Source organism: Delphinus delphis, chromosome 15 (assembly GCF_949987515.2).
Source record: "Delphinus delphis chromosome 15, mDelDel1.2, whole genome shotgun sequence".
Lineage (NCBI taxonomy): Eukaryota > Metazoa > Chordata > Mammalia > Artiodactyla > Delphinidae > Delphinus > Delphinus delphis.
In genome coordinates, this window is record NC_082697.1 from 48,074,221 (window position 1) to 48,097,034 (window position 22,814).

Below are 22,814 nucleotides of genomic sequence, written 5' to 3' on the forward strand. Positions count from 1 at the left end.
GTGTGTATGGTAGGAAGGGTGGGGACTGATGGCAGTGTCTCAGAAACCAGGCACCACAGAGACCTTGGCTGTACGTTGAAATTGCTCAGGTGGTAAAGTGCTGCGACCCGAGTGCACACTCAGACACTGCTGGGTCTGGGAGTCTGCAGTGTGGGTATCACGATACAGAAAAGCTCCCGAGATGATGTTAATATGCAATCAATGTTGAGAACCATTGGCTTAATCCAACCCTGAAAAAAACCCAAAAGACCCTCAGGGAGGCAAAGACCCCAAGGCTTTGTCCACAAGGACTGGCATGCTCCTAATCAGACTTCAGGAGGCTCTGCTCGCCACACTGGTTTGGTTCCCATGAGACTTTCTCCTCGTATGGCGGGAGACAGAGGAGCAGCACGAAAGCCACGGTGGGAAGAGTTGTTATTTACTGGGGAGGGGCGTGGGGTGGGCAGTAGAGTTTATAAAACTACCTGGAAGCCTCCTTGATCCAGATTTTTGATCTGAAATCAATAGTTTGACCAGTTTTTTCCACTGCGTTTGCCAGGAGTTAACTTGTGTCAGAAAGTGGTGCAAGTTCTAATGAAAATGTCAGAAATCCTGTTTATAGAGCATTTTTGGTCAATCAGCCTACCAATAGTTAATATCTTTCCCCCAAATGGGCAGTACCTAACCATTCATTCCAACACATTCAAATGAATGAATTCCAACACGTTCATTTCAGGATGGAGGGGCAGGGAGCTTGCTCATGAATATTCATGGTTCTGCCCACTGGCCTCACACATTAGAAAATACTATTTATTCCTAAGGCTAATGAGCTCTTAAATTTCTTTTGTGCGGGAGAAAAAGGTTTTATTTTTCTGCATAATTTATTTTGGTGCCTGTCCAGTTTTTGGAAGGGATCTCTCCTTTAAGACCCCGGGTGCATTTCAAGAGCAGAGTGGAGTTTTAAATGAGCCCCGCACAGAGAAGCCCGTCATCCTAGCGATGACATTGATGAAGGCAGCGCCGGGAGACAGGTAGGCAGTAGGATGAGAAGTCCGCTGTGAGCCCAGTTCCCAGGGAGATCGGTGTCTACTGGGAGCCAAATAATCACCCCCCACACCCCGTGAAACGCGTAAAGCCTTGCCATGGAAGACAGCCATGGAAATTGAATGTGGACAATACATAATTGGAATTTGAAACTCTTATGCGTTGAAGGGACCTTATAGGACATCTTGTCCAATGACCTGTGAGATGTTGGAACGCCCGTTACACAGCACGGAAGAGGGGGGTTGTCCTTTCTCTCTCTCTCTCTCTCTCTCTCTCTCTCTCTCGTCCAGTTCTGCCATTACACAGCGTTCCTTACATCCACCCACACATCCTCTCTCCACCTTCCACCCTGCTCTGTGAACCACCTGACGCCCCACGTCCAAGGGGCTGGAATTCTGCAAGTGCCATTTCCCAGGCTCTCTTACCAGCAGCTTCTGCTGAGCTTCCTCCAAGGGGAGGCGTGGACAGATACTGAAAAGCGGCCAAAGAGGAGGCTAATCTTATTCTTTCTGTTGCATACTGAGCCTCCAGCAGAAGCAGCAATAACGCAGGTTCCTGCTCAGGCGGCTCCAGGGGCCCTGGGTTATCCCATTCTCCCTGTTGTTCCAGCCCCAAAGGTGATCATGGCTTCCCGCAGGTATTATTCTCTGGGTGTCCTGATCTCTCCCTGTTTGCACCTTCCAATATCTTTGTAACAAATTCCCTGTATTAAATCTCTCCTGTTGGAAATACCTAAAGAGGTTCCTGATTCTCTGTCTGGACACTGAGTATTGAGATCGGAAGAGGACAATATAGCCAAGCTCAAGTATTTGTTGTCACCGGGAAGAGGCAGAAATCTTTGTATAGTTCCAGTATCTGCACTAATACAGTTTTCTCTTCACCACGCCCTCCAGCAGATGCCTCTTCTCCCGTGATGCAGCATCCAGGTCTGTCTTCATCCTGGCCACTCTCCTCTGAGTACACTCCATTTGGTTACTGCTTATCAAGGGATGTCACAGGTGGTGCCCGATCCCCAGCTATGCCAGTCCAGGACAAGGAGCACAGGACTTTCACTTCCCTCTGTCTCAGCATCTTCCTTTGTGGGGCGAACCTGTGATCCTGTTGGAGACCGGCAGCCGACACACGGAATTATCCCTACACCTTCGTCACTGTGTTCTTGATAAGTCCTCACTTTTCCATCCAACACTTGCGTGCTTACTTTTGTTTTCTTAGTTTTTGTTTGGTTTTGGTTTTGGCCGCAGCTACAGGCAGTTGCGCTAACTCCCACTAAACCTCACTCACCCCGCTAAACAGTCCATCGTTCTGTAAGGTTCATGGACGTTCCTTATTCTCTTGTGCAGCACACTTGCTACGCCTCCTGGTGTCCTGTCTTCTGTAAATATTCCAGGTGTGGCTTCTGTGTTATCGTCTCAGGCACTGATTTAAAACTACTGAATAGAACCCGACGCTGCGTAATTGCCCACTCAACAATCATTGCCTGTTCTGTTCATCTTGCTCACAAAACCCTGATCTGCGCCGGTGGGGGCAGTGAGCCCAACTTCAGGAGGCATAACTGTCCTGCTTCCCTTTGTCAGATTCTGTTTCAACTCCCCCTGGGGCAGCTGGAGGCAGGTGGGGGAGGCGTGTGACCCAAGTCTGGCCAAGGGGAAGTCTACCAGGGGATTTGGGGAAAGATCTTCCCTCCCTGATAAAGGGGGAAATCTGTCTCACTTTGGGGACCCCCAACATTCCCTGAGATTAGAACTGGAGGGAAAGCAGTTTTGCGGGTACAATATTTACAGGAAACACTGGTAGGCGGTCAGGGAATTGAGACAGGGAAGGGAAGGTGTCTAACAAAGGGTGTATTATAGGCACTACTATGGGTGACCGGAGCTTGATCATGTAGGGAAAGTCTTGGAAAAGGTGTAAACCATTTGCTTTGGAGTCATCCCTCAGAGGGACCAGGGAACTAGGGTATTTATATACCAACTCCTTCTCAATCATTGGTTGGGGGTGGCTTTGGGGGATATGAAGTTTTTGTCACTTCTGATCTGATGCTCATGGGTATAGTAGCCTTCTGTGGTTTTCGGAAAAAGTCTTCAGGTAAAGGCAGCTGGAAACTGCCTGGAGTTCACTAAAGTACTAAAGTGGAGGGAGACTGGAACAACTCGAATACCATCTGCTGTTGTCCCTCCCCCACTTGTGTGTGGTTATGATGTCTGGAGCTGCAGCAGCCATCTTGTGACCATAAGGTGATAAGCAAGAGGGTGATAAACCAACACTCTGAGGTTGGTGGTGCAGGAATGCTGGGAAAATCTATGATCTTTCCTGATGTCAGTGGGCTGCTACACCAAAACTGTCACATCCACAGGATTCTTATTTTATGAAATAATTGTTTCACTATTTCTTAGGCCACCATTACTTGCGTGTCCTGATATCTGCGGTTAAAACAATTCCACCTGGAACAGCACCAAGGAATGAATGGTTGAGAAGTTCAAAGGCAGAGCTGGCCTGTGCAAGTCACCAGAAACCACCCTCTTGCATTCGAATCCTTTTCTCAGGGTTTGCTTTGAGGGGACACAAAATAAAACACAATCCAAATAACACCTTTAAATAAATGTCTGTTAATAAACAGATGAATGGGTGACTGAATGGATACACAGATGGGTGTAACTTCAGTCTCTCCATGTTAAGTAATTGATGACATCCCTATCCCTTGTGGCTAATGGATATCTATTTGGGGTTTTCCTGGATTCTCTCTTTTTGACCTCTGATTGCACATTAGAAGGTTACTTGGCACTAATTGTTGACTTCTCAGATCTTCTGTTTGCAGCTCTGCAATTGTTTAAAGATCCCTAATAAAGTATTGACCAATTGACTAGATAGTTGATAAATTCCAACTTAGCTCTGAGCAGTCCTGGAAATTAAAGGACACTGTTTTCCTCCAGTGCCCATTAGTAGAAGCTGGGGCAAGGGGCACAGGGGAATGCAGAACAGCTTGGCTTTTGTCAGGAAAAGAAATCCTTCCAGGTGAAACTGTGAGTAATGAGTCAAATCCATTTCACCTGCTTTCACTAAGCAAGGTCTTTTTAAAACTTGCATGTCCTCCAAACGGCATGGAGCCTAAATAATAAGATGTTTGCAAGAGTTGTTTTTTAGAAACTTGGGGTCAGCTGCGTCTAGTTCTAGCTGAGCTGGTTAAGACTGGAGAGGACCACCGCCGTCCAACCAGGCATGCATGAGTGTCCCGCTAAGTGACCTTTTGACATTGAACGGCTGAAAACTCCACCCTCAGAATGTGCATAAGCCTGTAGCTTAGTTACGCCCGTGGAGAATGACAATTACTGCACCTTTTCCCAATCGCCTTTCCCCACGCTCCCCAAGCCTCAGCCCACCCTGCTTCCTTATTCATTATCCCATAAATACCCCAAGCCCCTTCCCTTCAGGAAGGCAGAGTTGAGATTTGTTCTCCTGTCTCCTCGCTGGGCTGCCTTGTGGACAAACATTCTCTTTGCTGCGAACCTCAGCATTTCAGCGTTTTGGCTTTGCTGTGCGTCGGTCAAGACGAACCTGGTTCGGTAACACAAGTAGGCACAGCTAAAAAATGTTTCCCTCTCGTCCAAAACCTTTTGGTTGTAAGTGACAGAAATCCAACTCAAATTAAGCAAAAAAGGGACTATGTTTGTTCTAGTAACCACACGGTCCAAAGACAATATGGTTTCAGGTACAGCTGGATCCAGTGGCTCTGGTGATGTGGGCCGTCTCTCATATCTCAACTTGACTCTATTTATCCTCATTCTGCACACAAGCTCATGGCAGGTGGAATCCCAGGCATCCCCAACTCCAGGGCTACCTTCTCAGTTTACAATTCTGATTGGCAAGCCTCCTATCCAGTCTCTCCTAGGGTCCCATATAACCTCAGGGAGGATTCTGATTGGACTGGCCTGAGCTAATCAGAATGTCCAGGAGGATGAAATATTCTGATTGGCTACCCTGGGTCACATGCCCACTGCAGTGGCTGAGGAGGGGGTGGGGTGAAGGGATTAGCAGCCCCACCAGGACCAGGTGATGAGAGGGAGCTCCCAGAGTAACCATCAGATGGGGGCTAGGCGAGCATGCTGGACAGCAACTGTGATGACTGCTACTGGCCACTTCAGCTTCCTGATCCTCACTGACTCTGATAGTGCAACATGGGATTTACCAGGTGCTCCCCATGGCTGCCCACAGGGCTTAATCCTCTCATCCCCTTCCTGGTGTCAGGGTGGGGTCGGGGGCACACACATTCTCATGCCAGCCTAAGGATAAGTGTGTCCCCGACACAAGGATTTGGGTATAGGTAGTTAATTTGAGAGATGACCCCAGGACACATGGGGAGGAAGGGAATTAATGGGACAGAAGAGAAGAGAACAAATGAAGGGTGTGTTCATGACAGAAGGAAATAGGGCTCAAGCACCCTTGGGGACCTTCTGAGAGACTGTATAAAATTTCACACACCAAACGATTCCACAGAGGTGTCCACTGAGGGGCGAAGACGCCGTGGTCCTTTCCGTCATTCCTCGTTGCTTGGGGGCTGCACCTGCGGGCGGTCTCTCCCCGCCTCTTGTGGCTGCACGTGCTGGGGCAGGGCAGGGGGAGCCGTGGGTGCTGGAGGGAGGAAGCCTTGTCCACCAAGGCCATGAGTGACTCTCTGACGGCCCGGGGGTGTGGGCTGATGCCACAGTCTGTTACATCTTTGACCACTGTAACGGCCACGGGGCTGGTATTACTCCATTTACCAGCCAAGTCCACTGAGGCCCAAACAATTTCAAAGTTTTGATACCAGATGTGCAGTAACAGTGGCCAATCTGCTTTTTTTTGTTGTTGTTGTTCTGTACGCGGGCCTCTCCCGTTGCGGAGCACAGGCTCCGGACGCGTAGGCTCAGCGGCCGTGGCTCACGGGCCCAGCTGCTCCGCAGCATGTGGGATCTTCCCGGACCGGGGCACGAACCCGTGTCCCCCGCATCGGCAGGCGGACTCTCAACCACTGCGCCACCAGGGAAGCCCCCAATCCGCTTTTTAAATAAAATAACCTCGTTGACAGAGTTCGGGGTTGTACAAGTTTCTTCCAAAAGTTCGACCTGCATCCTGTTTCGAGTTTGTTACTGCAGTTGCTTACTAGTTGGCATTAATAAAGACCCTGTCTGTTATTATCTGATACTCATAACCGTTTAGAATCTCAGGAAATAGACCCACGGGTGAGAAATACCAGAGCTTGATGTTTCAGAATGTTGATGTGGGCTCGAGATCAGCCTCAGCCCAGCAGGGACCACAAGATAGTGGTCCACAACGCTTGCAAAACATTTCCTGCCAAGGAGGGAAACCACCGCTTATCATGGGGCCACTTCATGCCCCACTATGAACAAGGACCCGGCAGGCAGCACTCCATGGGAGTGGCTTTCAATGCTTCAAACATCACGAATTTGATGTTTTGATGGGTGTGAAAGCCCCCAGAACGTCGATTCTCACCAATCAAGGACTAGCTGGGGCCTGGGCTCTGTCACTTAGCTCTCAAGAGGCCAGGCTAGGAAACTTGGTAGAAAGGGCCTCGGGGAATTCTTTGGTTTAGACGTGAAGATGAGACAACGGGATAAACGTAACTTGCCATTCTGCTGCAGAGTAAAATGAAGAAACTGGCTGATAAGCAGCTCCCTTGGACTTCCCTGGTGGCGCAGTGGTTAAGAATCCGCCTGCCAATGCAGGGGACACGAGTTTGAGCCCTGGTCCAGCAAGATCCCACAGGCTGTGGAGCAACGAAGCCTGTGCACCACAACTACTGAACTTACACTCTAGAGCCCACGAGCCACAACTACTGAGCCCACCTGCCACAGCTACTGAAGCCCACGCGCCTAGAGCCCGTGTTCTGCAACAAAAGAAGCCACTGCAATGAGAAGCCCGTGCACCACAATGAAGAGGAGCCCCCGCTCGCCGCAACTAGAGAAAGCCTGCATGCAGCAACAAAGACCCAACACAGCCAAATAAATTAATTAATTAAAAAAAAATAAGCAACTCCCTTGGGTTTAGCTGTGCAGTCTTGAGAAAGTCACTTGACCTCTCTGGGTCTAGCTATTCACATATAAAATGCAGGAGTTTAGTTAATCAAGTGGCCAATACAAGGCACTGGGGCTGCCACCGCCCCCTCCCTGCCCATGGCATAGGATGCTATTCAATTATGACCCTTTACCTCTGAGCTGAGTGTTGGCCTCAGAATCCTTCTCAACACAAGTGTGCCAGGAGCCACTACTGAGAATCAGAGTCAGTAGGTGGGCTGAAGCCCATCTGCCATCCCTGGACTGAATGGCTAAGTTCCTTCTAATTTTAACTTGTTGGATTCTGTGAACATGTAAACCACGAGCTGGCAAACTGCCCGCAGGCCAAATCAGCCTGTTGGTTGTTTGCGTAATTAGTTTTCTAGAACCCAGCCAGGCCCACTTATTTACATATTGTCTGTGGCTGCTTTTGTGCTACAGAGGAGCTACAAAGTTGGCTGGTTGTGATAGACTCTAGGGCCTGTGAAGTCTAAAAGAGTTTGCATCGGTCCTTTGCAAAAAAAGGTTCGCCACCTTCCGATTTAAACCCACCTCCTTCCCTCCAGTCTTTTCTTCCAGATCATGAGTGAAACTCGTCATTGTCCCTGAGGGTGTTTGTGGCTGAGCGTGCTCCAGGTGCCTGGGGGCTTCGGCATCCCTAAATTGGAAGGAGAGAAGGAGAGAAGCCAGAGGGAAGATACAGGGGATGGAAACCTCCCAGGGGGCAGGGGGGTTGGGGCGGGTGGTGCATGGAGGTGGGGGGGAGCTGGGTTTAGTGAAAGAAAAGATAAAGGTGCATCCAGACACGAGAGCAGAGGTGTCCCCTTTGTGCTGTCGCTGAAGGGCCACCCTTGTCAGCTTGGCCGGCGTCCAGGTGGAGTCACCTTCTGAGGCGCTGGGCTCTGAGAATCCTGGGGTGGCCGGCTGCCCACTGGCTTCCATGAGTAGTTTGGCATGAAAAGTGCAGCTTGGGCCCTTGTATTTCTTGAAGGAAACAACCACCTTTCCTGGTCTGTGGACAGCCCCCGTCGCCTCCCTGGCCGTTGGCAGGAGTATTAATGGCGTCCCTGATGGCCGCCGGGGAGCAGGGACCTCGCTGGTGCTCCTACAGCTACACAGGACGGGCTGCATGTCCACTTTCAGTCCGTGGGGTCTGAGTCCATCACCGAGGCAAGTCTTCCTAATTCTCGGTGGGTGAAGTAAACTCTACAGCCTCATCTCTTCCCGCCCCCCACCGCTCCCCACCCCGGGCTGTTGGGATCCCCTTGCCAGCACCTGTGTGCTTTGCTGCTAATGCGCATACCTGCGGCTTCAGGCGCCTGCCCTTGGGCACTGCTTAGAGCCTGGAGGGCCTGGGGGTCTAAGTCTCCGTGCTGGGCAGCTCCCCTCCCTTTGGGTGTAATTCCTGCCCAGCCCCCTGCGGGTCTGCTGAGGCTGGGCCTGGGTCACGCTCTCAAACACACAGGCCAGGCCAGCACCAAGCCCTCAGGGACTGGGTTAATGAATACACAACCACCCACTTTTAGATTCCACAGTTTATTACACACATAGACAGTGAGAAGAGAAGCCAAAGGTGTCAGCCTCCCAGGCCCTTGTCCCACACACCAGAAAAGGAGGACATCAACACCAGAGGCCGGCTGACCACGATGCGCCTTGCTGAGCTGCAGAGCCAGGACCCCAGGAGGACTGGCCTCAGGACAGCCTCCTCCCTGCCCCCGCCCTCTCCTGCTCTGAGGATCAAGGTGTTCCCTAGGCTCAGGGTTAGATTCCTGCTGCTGCTCTCACAAATTATCGCAGGCTTAATACAAATTTATTACCGCACAGCTCCGGAGGCCAGAAGTTTGCCGTGCGTTCCTCTGGGCTAAAATCGAGGTGTTGCAGGGCCGCACTCCCTCTAAAGTCTCAGGGGGAGGATCCTTCTCCTGGCCTTTTCCCACATCTGGAGGCCACCTGCGTTCCCCCGGCCCGCGGCCCCGTGGCAATCGGGCCACTGCAACCTGTCTTCATAGTGGAATCTTTCTCCTTCTCACAAGGACCCTTGTATCACGTTGGGCCACCCGGATAATCCAGGATGTCATCCCATCTCAGAATCTTCATCCAATCCCACCTGAGAAGTGCTTTTTGCTGTAGAAGGTGGCATGTCCACAGGTTCCACGGATTGGGGTGTGGACATCTCTGGGGGCGTTATCCTGCCTTCCCACCACGTTCAGATCAGCTGTGGTTCAAGACTCTGCCTCCATGGCGCTTCGATACGTACGAGGTCGTCAGGGTGCCTCAAGGAAGATCCCACACACCCAGATGACGTCGAGCTGACGTCCATCCCTGCCAGTTCCTCCCCTTCCCCGTCCTACTCCTCGCGCCTGGCCAGTTTTCCCTGGGAATGCTTCCCTATTAAATCACTTGTCCCACATCTTTGGCACAGGGGAAGCTGCCCTCAGACAGCGGGTCTCTCCGTGGGTGGAAAGGAGTACTTAGCAGGGTCACAGAACTGGTGTCCTTTTGCTCCTGTGTAGCATTATAACTAGGGGATCCCCTTATATTAAGATCAGTTAACAAAGGTGAAGGCTGAAGTTCCCCAGGGTTTATGTAAGTCCAACCCCAAGAGAGGGAAGGCGGGGTGGGTGTGTCCTAGATGGCGTGCATCTCCGGAAGTTTCAGCAAGGCCTTCAGCAAGCCCTGGTGCTAACATGGCCCGCAAGAGGGCCCCAAGTGCCCCAGGAATGGGCTGGGGGCAGCCCTCGGGAGGCAGTGACTCTGCACGAGTGGCGGTGGCTTCAGAGCCCACATCTGGGGCCCCCTCAGTTGTGCGGAGGTCTCGAGGCCTCTGCAGAAGGGCATGGCCAATGGACGTAGGGTTTGAACTTAGTTCAGGTGTCCTGGGGGACCTCTTGGGAGGATTTTAAGCAAGAGGAGTGACACAGCCTGGCTGACATTTATGGGACAATCACTGGAGCTGCCAAGTGGAGAAGGGACGGTGGTGGGGCAGAGAGGAGGCAGGGAGGCCGGCGGGGAGGCCGGCGGGGAGGCTGTGCCTTGTCTGGGGAAGATGCTGGTGGCTGACTCAGCCCACTCCAGGCCCCAGGGACACCCGGGAGCGAGGGCGGAGGACACCTGGGCTCACTCACTGCCTCATGGCAGCAAAGTCGGCCGCCTCCTCTAATCTGTCTTCTCAAATCCCGTGGGGTCTGCACTTACTGCCCCACCAACCCCCTCCCCTGTCCTCTGCCTTCCACCGGCCCCTTGCCTCCCCAGGCCCCTCCATGTCCCTGGTCCCTGCCCCTTTGCTCCCAGCTCTGCCGTGAGAAGACACTCCGTGTCCTGAGGGTCCCCCACTCCCTGCTCCTGCCTTGAGAAGTGCAGGTCCTAGGGCCCCACTGCAGGCCTGCCGGGGGCCCGGAAGCCTGTGCTCTAACAAGTCTGCCAGGTGATCCTGATGCTTGAGAACCACTGGGGCCGCACACTGGGCTCACCTGGGGGATTCGGAAAGCCCAGCCAGCCCAGACCGACCGAATCAGGATCCCCGGGGATGACCCGGCTTCAGTGCCTTGTTAAGCAACTCAGGTGCTTCCACCATGTAGCCGAGACAGAGGGCTGCTGTGTGTTGTGCTGTGTGCGTGCATGTGTGTGTGAGCGTGCGTGTGTGTTGTGTGTATGGTGCACATGCAATTCAGTCAACAGACATTCGCCGAGCCCCGCCAGTGTTAGGTGGTCGCCGGGGATGGAGAGCTGGGGTCTAGCAGGGGTGACAGCAGGTAAAGGGGGGGCTTGCGGGGGTGTGTTCCCTTGCGAGTGGAGGCGAGAAGGGATGGGGTGGGTAGGAAAAGGAGACCAGGACAGGTTCCTTAAAGAAGTGGGGAGTGACCACTTTTGTGAGGTCAGCACCCTCAGGCCCGGGCCCTCTATCAGCCTGGCCCCGGGATGGGCGGTGGGCCCAGTAAATGCCTGGAAGACCCCAAACCGCGAAGCCAGACGTCACACAATCACACTGCCCTGGACCCTTGCAGCTTGGGGACCTGGAAAGCGGGTGGGGGCAGGGCTGAGAGGCAGTTAGGATCCTGCGGGGGAGGAGGCAGAGGGAGGGGCGGGGCCGACAGCCAGCTGGGGCCTGCGGGGGGTTTTAGGCTGTAGCCGCTCACATGTCCCGGCTGTCGGGACCCTCGGGGTTTCTGGAGGCGGAGTACAGGGCAGTCCTTTGGTCTGAGTCATGCACATCTGGACAAACGTGAGTAAACGGAACCCTGGAGCAGGCAGAGTGCAGCCCGGGTTCCTCCTCCAGTGATGTCTGTGCACAGGGAAGGTGCAAGGGGCAGAAAGCCTTGGGTGTCCGGAACTGGAGACTGTGATTTCACGGAAGCCCAGCTGCCCGTGTGTTCTTGGGAAAGGAAGCGCCTTGAGGTGGAATTCTTGTCTTGGGTTTTGGCAACATCAGGATGAACTGGGTGGTTTGCTTTCTCTTGTGATGTGCTCGGAGCAGAGGTAAGAGGCCCCTCCTGGCCTCCAGGTCGGATATCGTGTCAGCAGGGCGGTGGCCTGGGCGGGGAGCGCCTGAACCGAGGCCCCTGCCGTGGATGGTGATGGGAGCCTTTGCTGGGTTCCTCGAAAGCGGAGCTGAGCTTGGACTTGGCGCAGGTGGCTTATCTGGATCCCATACACAGAAGGTCACTCAGCGTATGATTCCGTTTATATGAAACATCCAGGGGCTGGGGGCAGGGTGAATAGGGGACAAATGCTTAATGGGTACGGGGTTTCTATTTGGGGTGATGAAAATGTTTTGGAATCAGAGGTGGTGGTTACACAACATTGTGAAAATACTAAATGCTCCTGAATTGTTTGCTTTAAAATGGTTAATTTTGTGTTATGTGAATTTTGCCTCAATTAAAAAAAAAATTTAAAAAAGAGAGAACACACAGGTAGATGCTAGTACCCCAGCCAGGGAACATGCCAGCCAGGTGTGGTGTGACGTGCCCAGGAGCTGTCAATATTCCCGTCCCCGTAACTGGAGCCGTCGTGGTCCCCACGCCTTGTTCTTGGCCCCGGGACCATTCCCATGTGCCCTGTGGGGCCCCAGGAAGACACCTCTAGCTGGTGTCTGCTCATCTGCTCAGTCTTAGGTGACAAAATGTCCTCTGGCCCCTTTTCAGATGGAAGAATTGACTCATTTTAACAGCTGATATGCCCAGTGCAGTGTAATCACCCAAGCTCTGCGTGTGGCGGTCCCGCCCAGCTCAGGTGGGCACTGCCAGCAGTGGGCGAGCGGGTAGGGGCAGCTCTCTCGCTATTTCTCAGACCTGAGCTCCCACCCTCCTCACCACTCACCCGGCTGTTCCCGGAGCTTCCACGTGGAAAGTCCAGAGGGGAGAGGTGAAGGCCAGGGAAGGGCCGGGTCCCGACGGGAGCTGAAGTGGCTCTGGTCCCAGCCTCTCTCACCCTCACGGTGGGCCAACGGCCACAGCCTCCTGCCTTCAGATTCCCAGGCGTGAGGCGAGGCGGCTGCATCCCCACTCATTCCCGGGGGGCAGGCCTCCCCCCCACTGGCCACTTTCTTCAGAGGACTCTCCGCCCCTCTGGCCTCTTGAGATTCAGCCCTTCGTGACCTTGCGGTGGTTGGGAGACAGAGGATCGTGCGCCTGGTATCTGTGCATCTGGTCCGGGGCATCTAACCACCTATTTGGTCGGCCTTGGCTTTTGGGCCTCAGTCAAAACGAAGATGGAAAGAGTCCCTTTAAAAAAATCCTGTTACATTATTATGTTTCAGTTTGTATTAGTCTCCTGGGGCTGCCGTGACAAACTACCACAAACCAGTGACTTCAAACGTTGGAAGCTTAAAAATAGAGTTGCCGTATGACCCAGCAATCCCACTCCTGGGCATAGATCCAGACAAAACTCTGATTCAAGAAGATACCTGCACCCCTGTGTTCTCAGCAGCACTATTCACAATAGCCAAGACATGGAAGCAGCCTAACTGTCCATCAACAGATGAATGGATGAAGGAGATGTGAGATAAATAAATAAATAAATATATATATATACACACACACACACATATACACACAATGGAATACTACGCAGCCATAAAAAAGAATGAAATAATGCTATTTGCAGCAACATGGATGGGCCTAGAGATTATCATACTAAGTGAAGTAAGTCAGGCAGAGAAAGACAAATATCATATGATATCACTTACATGTGGAATCTAAAAATGACACAAATGAACTTATCTACAAAACAGACTCACAGCCAGAGAAAACAAGGCTTGTGGTTGCAAACGGGGAGAGGGAGTGGGGAAGGGAAGGATTAGTAGTTTGGGATTAGCAGATGCAAACTCTTGTATATAAGATGGATAAACAACAAGGTCCTGCTGTAGAGCACAGGGAACAATATTCAACATCCTGGGATAAACCATAATGGAAAAGAATATGACAGAGACCATATATATGTATAACTGAGTCACCTTGTTGAACAGCAGAAATTTACACAACACTGTAAATCAACTATACTTGAATAAAATATAATTTTTAAAAATCGGAAGTTTATCATCTCACAGATGCTCAGACTAGAAGCCCAAAACCAAGGTGTTGCCGGGCCTCGCTCCCTCTGGAGGCTCTGGGGAGAAGCCCCCCTGCTTCATACGGCTTTGGGCAGCTCCCTGCGCTCCTTGACTGGTGGCTGCATGACTCCATCCTTGCCTCGTCCTTGTGTGGCCCTTCCTGTGTGTCGTCCTCTTCTGTCTAATCTCCCTCTGCCTCACTCTTATGGGGTCACCTGCCGTTGGATTTAGGACCCACCCGGTTAATCCAGGATGATCTCGTGTTAAGAGCCTTAAGTTAATTTCCTCTGCAAAGATTTTTTTTTGCCAAATAAGGTGATGGTCATAGGTTCCTGGGATTAGTCATGTTGAATGGAGCCGCCATTCAACATAGAATTTCTTATTTATTTTATTTTAGTCCCAATTCCCTATTCCTGTATTGCTTCCCCACCACACAGAACGGGAGAGGTTTAAAAACATGACCACAAACTCTGACATTCCTCCCATGAAGGGGCGGGGTCTATGTCCTTCTCCCTGAATCTGCGTGGGCTCGTGTCTGCTTCTACCAGTGGAGTGTGACCGAAGGGATGCTCTGTGACTTCCCGCAGCCTCCTCCTGGTTGGCTGGACCTCTGAGCCTCTGTATGGCAAGTCCAGCTGCCCCGAGACCACCATGCTAGAGGGGATCCCTGTGGACGCTCTGGTTGACGGCCTCAGCTGAGCCCCCGTCAAAATGCTAGATGTGTCAGCGAGAGCCTTGAGCTACAGACCTGCCCAGCTTTCTGCACACGCTGCCTGGTGCCCTCAGTCGATGCTGCCTGGAGCTGCTCCTGCTGTGTGCCCAGCACTGTGTTAGGTAACAGGCCACCAGAGGAAGGCCTGTCCCTGCTTTTAAGAAGTTTCTTGGGGGAGGAAGAAGCTCAAACAGAAGAGTGTTCACACAATGTGCTTAGTGCAGCCAAGGAAACAAGCCAAGGGCATTGGACGGACAGTCAAGAGGGCGGGAGCAGGGTGGGTCGGGGAGCCTGTGAGGGGCGGGGCTCAGAGGCCCTGGAAACAGGTGGAGAGGCGTGTCGCAGGGCAGGAGGAGGGCCACAGGGGGCGAGCTGCCAGGGAGGCCAAGGCCAGGGGACACCCTGGTGTCCCCCGAGTCATCCCTTGATCCACCACTGACCGTGGCTGCGGCGTGGACGCTTCCCATGCACGCAGGTGGGTTCCCCCCGCAAGCACACGCTGCGGCTCTCCGTCCTCCTGCCCTGGAGAAGTGGCAGTGGGGGCACAGCTCACGCCCCAGCTTTTGTCCTTTGCAGCGGTCACCCCAGGGCACATCCTGCACGTTGCTCGGAGGGGAGCAGGGGGAGTGGAGCCCCAGGTGTCCGAGAACACGTGCTCTTTCCTTGTCCCCACAATCTCCCTTCTGCCTCCTGGACCTCCTCCCACGTGAACTACCTGCCCCCAGTTCCGGTCCCGGGCTCTGCCTTGGCTACCCCGGTGGGGTAGAGCGTTTAAGTGAAACAGGTCAAGATTGTCCAAGCGGCGGGATGAGGGTGGTGAGCTGCGTTCTGGGGAGTGGCCCTTGGATCTGCAATGACGAGGTGACCTCCTGGGCACCAGTTAGGCGGAGTGGGGGGCAGGGGTTCCCGAGGTCCGGGGTAGGGGGAGGAGAATGCAGGCGGGAGGCGGTGGCTCTGAGAAGCTTAGAGAAGGAGGAAGGACAGGGTGCCTTCACTGTGTCCCCCCCACTTCCTACTGCACTCTGCCCCCCTCCATGGAGGTCTCTGGTACCCTTTGGGGGATGGCATTGCTTTGGAACAGTTTTTCTGGAATTTTCCATGATGAACATTCTAGCACCCCAGGGGCTGCATCCCTGGAGGGGGGTCTGGGCCCCTCTCTCAGTGATACGGACCCTCAGTTCACACGCCCAGCTCTGTGCGTGGAACTATTGTCTGCTTCTCGAGGCCGCCGCTGATACGCCCCCAGTGTCCCCAGCAGTGAGGTAAGGGCAGCTGACGATGGAAAAAGAGTCACAGACAAAACACAGCCATCTGTCCAAGGTCAGCCAGGAAGCCGGCGGCAGCCTCGGGTCTGGGACGCAGAAACCAGATCTCCTGGCCCAGCCGCAGCCTGAGAAGCTGAGCCCACACACTTGCAGAGGGTCAGGGGAGGAAAAGGGAGTCCTCGTTCCTTTCCGTCCGCGGGGAAATGCCCGTGGTGCTGGCAGCGTCTGTGGGGCCACCTGCAAGGAGCAGGGCAGCTGCTCCTTCACGAGAGGTGCGGGCGTCTGCCGGCCAACCCGGGCCACCGTCCAGGGCGGACCCTGCCAGCCTGTGTCCTGAGTCGCAGGCCGCGCGTGCACTCGCCAGTGGGCTGACAGGGCTGGCTCGCTAGCCCCCCAGCCCCCCAGGGCCCAAGATCAAGTCCGGGGCCTGGGGTTTGGAAGGAATAGAGAAAAGTGTCTCCCCGAGGTTAGGAAAATAACATTTTATACTTTCGAGTGTGTGAGGAAACAAGAAGCAGAGCTACATTAAGGCACAGAATGTAAAATTGTGAAATAAAAACGACAAGAGGAGATTTTAAGGAAAGCTCTCCTAAGATGCTGAGCTCCCAGGCCTCTGGGGTATGACAAGCTCTCCTCTGCACCAGGAGACTTTAGCAGAAGTGTAAGAAGCACCCATCTAGTCCAGGGTGTGCTGGTAAATATTCAACAACCAGCTCTCAAAAAAAAAAGCCTGTTTTGCAGCAGTTTGCCAGCATCCATGGTGTACACGGTCCCTCGATGGCCCATTTCATCCCACCCATGTGACGTCACTGCCCATGGAGCCGGGGTGGCGGGGGAGATGTGCATGGTCTGTTGTCACAGGCGGTGTGAGCGGCGCTAGCAGACACCACTCCCCATTCCAGCCAAGTCCCTCATTTCACAGCAAGAAGGACGGAGGCCCAGAGAGGAATGACCATCAGGGTCACACGGGAAGTTAGTGGCAAAGCTGGACTCCTAACCATATGCTCTACCGTTTATTCCATGCTATCACTCATTATTTGTTTTATTTGCCTTACCCTGGAATAAGCGAGGCTTGTTCTGTGTGTGTGTGTGTGTGTGTGTTGGCCATCCCCTCTGTCAGGGACACAGCTCCTCACCTGCCCAAAGCTGGCATGTTTTCATCCTTCAGGTCTCAGTGCAGAGGGGCTTCCTGACCCGTCCCCGCCGACACACAGCCCCTCTCATTTTCTTCAATGCACTTAGTGTCTAAAATCATCTTGTTGTGATCTCCTCCCAAAGAGCAGTGTCCATGTGCTCACTGTGAGGCCAGCTCCTAGAACGGGCCTGGAATCTATTCCTTTAGCTGCTGTATATTTATTGAGCAGCTACTATCTTCCAGGCACCACTCTGGCACCTGGCTTTCAGACAGGAGCTGGTCCTTCTGCTCTAGCAAGTGGCGCATGTAGAGGTTCTTTCTTGGCTGTGTCTGGAGTTTTGCACCCAGGGAATCCCTAATAGGACTAGAAAAGTGGATAGCTCTAGGCTACCTCTTCCCCCTTTTCCAGCCCTTATTTTTATGTTTTTACTTTTCACTTTGTTTACTTCTTTATCGGCATATAACTCATAGAGGGTGAAATGCAGGAATTGTAAGTGGACAGACATTCCAGGTGTGCCCGGCTGTACGGCCCAGATCGAGAGGCGGGGCAGTCCTGGCTCCCAGCAGCATCCCTCACTCCCCCTTCAAGTCAGTCACCCCCGCATTAGCCACACTCTGACCTGTCTGTCGCCATCCTTGACCTTCACATAAATGGAATCGTACAGGACGTGCTTCCTTTGCTCAGTGAGACGTCTGATGTTCGTCTCTGTTGCTGTGTGTCGTGTAGTTGATTGTTTTTCTTGCTGTGTCGTGTTCCATCCTGTGAACACACGTGCATCTTCCATGCATCCTGCTGATGGGGGGCTGGGCTGGTTCCAGTCTGGGGCCACCGTGAACAGTGCTGCCTGACTGTCCCCACGCATGCACGGGTGCTCACGTGCAGCAACATGGGCGCCGCCCCACCAGCAGGGCCTCCAGGCTGCACTTTCAGGAAGTCCTCTTCCGCCTCCCTCCACCCCTCTTCCCCATCCCGAAAGAGAAGGTTTTGGGGCAGCAGGAGGTGGGACTCCCTTACGCTGCATGTGCTCCCACAGATGGGTGGTCGCCCCGATACCAGAGTGCTTGCCTGTCTGGTGAGCCCAGATGCTCCCCCAGTTGGACAAAGCGAGACAGGTTTTCTTACCCTGTGAATCTCCAAGGGACCCCTAGGCCCTCTTACTCTCAGGGGATCGTTTTGCAGGACAAGTGGTCTGAAGAATCCAGGCTGGGAAAGTCTGTGTAGGAAGGAAGATTTAGGACGAAGTATCCTTGGAATATTTATTTTTGTTTTGGGCACTGGGGCCTGTTTTCTCCAAATTGGGCCCCACCTCTCCCTCTCCCTCTCCTTCTCCCCCCCACCCCCCGTACAGGTCTCCCGGGTGTTCCAGGAGCTCCAGGGCACACAGACCCTTACCCAAATGGGGGAGGGGCTTGGTCCCCTGTGGAGCTCTGTGGGGTCTTTGCACCCGCTGGTCCCACTGGCTTCCCCCAGCCCGTGTCTCAGAGTCCAGCCCCCACCTTCTCAGGCCTTGGCCTCTCAGTGGGGACTCCCCCACCCCCCTAAAATAGCAACCCCCCACTTCTGATCCACTTTCCTGATGTTCCCCCCACTTAGCCCTCGCCACTAGTTACCACACTGCCTCTGTCACTACTTAACTTCTCTGTCATCTGTCCCCCCTCCTTCCTGGCTAGAGTGCCAGCCCTGGGAGGGCAGGGGTTTTTATGTCTTGTTCTGCTGTGTCTCCAGAGCCTGGGACACTGCCTGGCACCCGGCAGGTGCTCAGCAAATCTGGCCAGAATGAATAAAGCAGCGTCTGCCTTGTCCTTGTTAGAACCCTTTCTTCTGGTTGTTGTTTCTGCCTGGAGGAGGCGAAGGTGGCAGGTCTGATTCCGAGGGGGCCACACATGGGCCACACTGGCCGTATCAAGACAGACTGGGGACTGTTTGCTCTGAGCCAGTGCTGGGCGGGCAGATCCGGGATCCTGAAACCCATCTTGGGACACACGCCGTGCTTAGTGTATTCAGACTAGAAAACAGCCTTCTTTTTGTTTTTAGTGCTGTTGCATTAATATATATGGTGTGTGTGTGTATGTTTTACAATATATACATTATAAAATATACAAAGTGGAGTTTCTTTCTCACCTCGACCCGCTGTATTCCACTTCTCCCCACCAGCACCCGCTGATTTCAGTGTTTATCTTTCCAGAGGTGTTTCACGCAGGGAAGAGCATTTTTTCCCGTTTCTCACAAGCAGTCTTCGGCCTGCTCCGCTTCTACTTAACAGTTCGGCATCGTGGAGGTACTTCCAGCTCAGAGCTTGACATTCTCCCCATGACAAGGCATCGAATATTCCATTAGGTGGAGAGAGCATAGGAATTAATCCTCCCACTCCCTGGATGCAAAGGTCGGTTTTAGTTGTTACCTGTTACAAGCAATGACATCATGTGTGGACTTCGGGCTGAGGGAGGGAGAGAGAGAGAAAGCCACCCATATGGCTTCAGAATTTATTTAACAAATATTTATTGGTGCATATTTCTTTTTTTTTTTTTTTTTTTTTTTTTTTGCGGTACGCGGGCCTCTCACTGTTGTGGCCTCTCCCGTTGCGGAGCACAGGCTCCAGACGCGCAGGCTCAGCGGCCATGGCTCATGGGCCCAGCCGCTCCGCGGCATGTGGGATCTTCCCGGACCGGGGCATGAACCCGTGTCCGCTGCATCGGCAGGCGGACTCTCAACCACTGCGCCACCAGGGAAGCCCTATTGGTGCATATTTTAAGTGCCAGGCCTCTTGTTAAACTCTACAAAGCCCTTGGAGCCAGCCTCACAATGAATCTCAACATCCTGCCATTTTTCTTCCCCGAGAAATTCCTCCCAGGGAGGGTGGGCACAGAGGAGGGTGCAGAGCTTTGAACCGCAGCCTCTGCCCGGCGGCATTCTAGGCGCCACTTGACCACAGGCTCAGGGGTGACTGACAAACACACATCTGGGCCGCGGAGGGTTGTGAGTTTGTCGGATATATTTAGAGTGAGCCCTTCAGTGCTGCCCAGGCTGGAGAGTAAACAGCTGCTTGCAGGGCCTTTAAAGCGAGCGTACAGAGAGGCTGGACTTGCAGAGCTGGGGAAGGCTGTACTCGAGCTTCTCTGAAATGACAGGCTGTTGGCCCAATATTTTCCCACATGCAGAGGCCTTTTGGAGGTCTGTGTGGCGGCTCTTGCGCAAGGATGGGTCACAGCCGCCTCCGCAGGAATCTGCCCAGCCGGGCCCAGAAGCCGTCACTGGGAAGACTGGGCTGAGGGTGGGGATGAAATCTCCCAGATGCAGACGGTACTGCCTGCCAGCAGAGGATTTGGGGATTTGGAGGAGATTCCTGGAAGCACAAATAGGGGAGTGGGAAGGAGTAGGGATGGGAAGGAGGTGGGCAGAGTGTAAATAGGCAGTGCTGGGGCCCAGGGAACCTGCCTGGACCATACTTCAGAGTTGCCCACCCCAGGGCAAGGATGCTGGGGCTTTATTCCAACATCCTGTCACTGGTTGAAGACTCCTTGGGAGGAAGTGAGGCCCCACCTTCACTGCTGGAGGCTGGGTAGAGAAGCTGCTGGGTGGTCCCCAAGGGATTTTTACGCAAAACCTCCTAATTGATTAGTGTCTGCAAATGACCCCCACATTTTCTAAATGCAACAAGAGCCAATCAGAACAAGCAGCGTGCGGACTCCAGATCGCTGGGGGGAGGGCGAGACCCGGCTGCCCTCCCTCCAAGGGGCTGCCTCCCAGGTGTCCGGGAGGGGAGGCCTCCCAACAGCACGAGGGGTCTGCAGAGCCAGAGAGCTCAGAGCAGTAGCCGGTGCTTCCGCCTGGCTCCACCCACAGATAAAAAATCCTAATGAAGCCATCTCATCCAGATCTATATACTTGAAACTTAGGGGAATGGAACAAAATTGGAGCATTCTTTGAATTGAACTCAAATACCCTCTTGCGCGAGAATCTGAGGCAGGGTAGTAACAAGAATGGCCTTGAGAGCGGTGCGGGCATGAGGGGGACTGGCTGTGTACAGGTGGAGGTTCACAGCCCACCAATAGCAGCCCCCTCCGAGGCCTCCCCTCCCCCACCTCCCCGCTGGGGAAATGATGCTCTGGGCGCCACCATCCCTGCATCATTCTTCACCTTTGACCTAGTTAAAAATTCCACTAAGTGAAGGCTGACAATTTAGACCTCTCAGTTACTTACACCCCCTTTTAAATGAGTTTTCCAGGTTAAAATGGTATTGCTTTTGACTGAACTCTTTTAGGTAAAATGATAGGTTGTTTGGGATTTGTTTCAAAGTAACGCAGGAGGTGGAGAATGGGTCGGGGGAGATGCAACAAGATCGGTCACAAATTCATCACCATTCAAGTTGGGTCACGATGCTGATGTACGATTTTTGCGCATTTTCCGTAGTGACATTTTGTGGGAAAATTTACAAAGGTATTACTTTTGTCAGTGAACTAGGGAATTAAATGTGACCATCCCAGATGAGAGCAGAGCCCAGTGACTGAAGGACCCAGTGCCAGAGGAGGCTCTGCAGACAGACGGTCAGCTAAGGCCTCTCCCTGCGTGTTTCATTCTAGAACCTAAAGTAACATTAGCTGCCGTTTTGGAAGTAGCTCTAAGTTGCAGAAGAGAACTTAGGTGTCTGTCCTGGGTTGTAAGCAAGTGTTCTTGAGTGACTGTTGGTGAATCTTAGCCTCAGAGAAAAATCTGATGTGTTTCTAGAATCGCATGGGAAGCATGATGTACTCCAAGACTGGGGTGCTGGAGCCGCTCTCGTCAGCTCTGGAGGGCGGATCGTGTGCATCTTTTCCCAGCTCTGTTTTCAGCAACGTCAGGCTGGAAGCTTGAAATCGGCTACAGTGGGAGTATTTACAACATGGAAGTTGGCAAATGCTACCGACTGGGACTTTTCCTCTACCCTTCTAGGTCGTTCTGGCTGGACTACGAATCAAATTAACGTGAGACAAATTAACAGGAGAAAAATCAAGCAAAAGTTTAATGACGGGGCTTCCCTGGTGGCTCAGTGGTTGAGAGTCCGCCTGCCGATGCAGGGGACGTGGGTTCGTGCCCCGGTCCGGGAAGATCCCACATGCCGCGGAGCGGCTGGGCCCATGAGCCATGGCCGCTGAGCCTGCGCGTCCGGAGCCTGTGCTCCACAGCGGGAGAGGCCACAACAGTGAGAGGCCCGCGTACTGCCAAAAAAAAAAAAAAAAAAAAAAGTTTAATGATGTGTATACATGGGAGAGACTTGGGAAAACTGAGCAACTCACCAAAATGGCCAAAGCGCTCCCCTTAAATACCATCTTCAGCTAAAGGCAAAAGAGGATGTTGAAGGTGGGGCGAGTCAGTTCGGAGAGGTTCCCAGGAGAGGCACAGTGAACAGGGGTATGGGCGTTATGTGGATTTAAGTCGGTGTCTCCTCCATTGATGAGAGTTTCTAGACGTTTGGTCATCCTCCTACGCCTGGTACAGTTAGGGAGATACCCTTACAAATGGAGATTTTTGTTTCTTACAAAAGGGTAACTCCTACTTGGTTTTCAGTTTTTCCCATGCCTGCTGTTTCTTAGAAAATAACCAGCTAAAAATAATATACCAGAGAGACACATTTTGGGGTGGCGAATTTGGGCCACTGCTGTAGGGTCTCTGTCTTGGGATGGCCTCAAGAACATGGACCTTCCATCTTAAATGTCTGTGGATGCACTCTGGAAACAGATTGCTCTCAACACGCCTCAGAGCTTAGGCAGAGGGAAGGGGAACAGCAGCAGATGGCCTTCATTAAAACCTGATTGTTCAAATGTGCCCAGTGCAGGGGTAGCCCATGGGAGATACCTAGTCCATGTCAACACGCTTCTGCTGAGCAGTACTGGGGAAGCGGGCAGGTTCTGGGGTGCGGTGGTGTATTGGAAAAGGATGATGAGTAGTTTCATCTGGAGTGCTGTGTTGAGGATTCTGAGCCTAAGATATTTTTGAGCACCTGGAGCCTGCTATTCCTGAAGCCAAACCCCAAGAACTCTCAGGTGCGTAATCCAGTGAATTTGTTGTGTTGCTGTTCAACCCAGTTGGGATTGGATTTATGTTCCTGCC

The 22,814-nt window shown here is 52.9% G+C and overlaps 1 long non-coding RNA gene across 1 annotated transcript; it reads right to left on the bottom strand.

Annotated features, from left to right (window-relative positions):
- Positions 1-13,167: 13,167 nt before the first annotated feature.
- LOC132438688 (uncharacterized) lies at positions 13,168-19,068 on the bottom strand. Its single transcript, XR_009522213.1, has 3 exons — positions 18,849-19,068; positions 17,850-17,940; positions 13,168-17,486 (listed from the first exon to the last, which is right to left on the bottom strand). It is a non-coding gene; the product is annotated as an uncharacterized lncRNA (long non-coding RNA).
- Between the last annotated feature and the right edge of the window lie 3,746 nt (positions 19,069-22,814).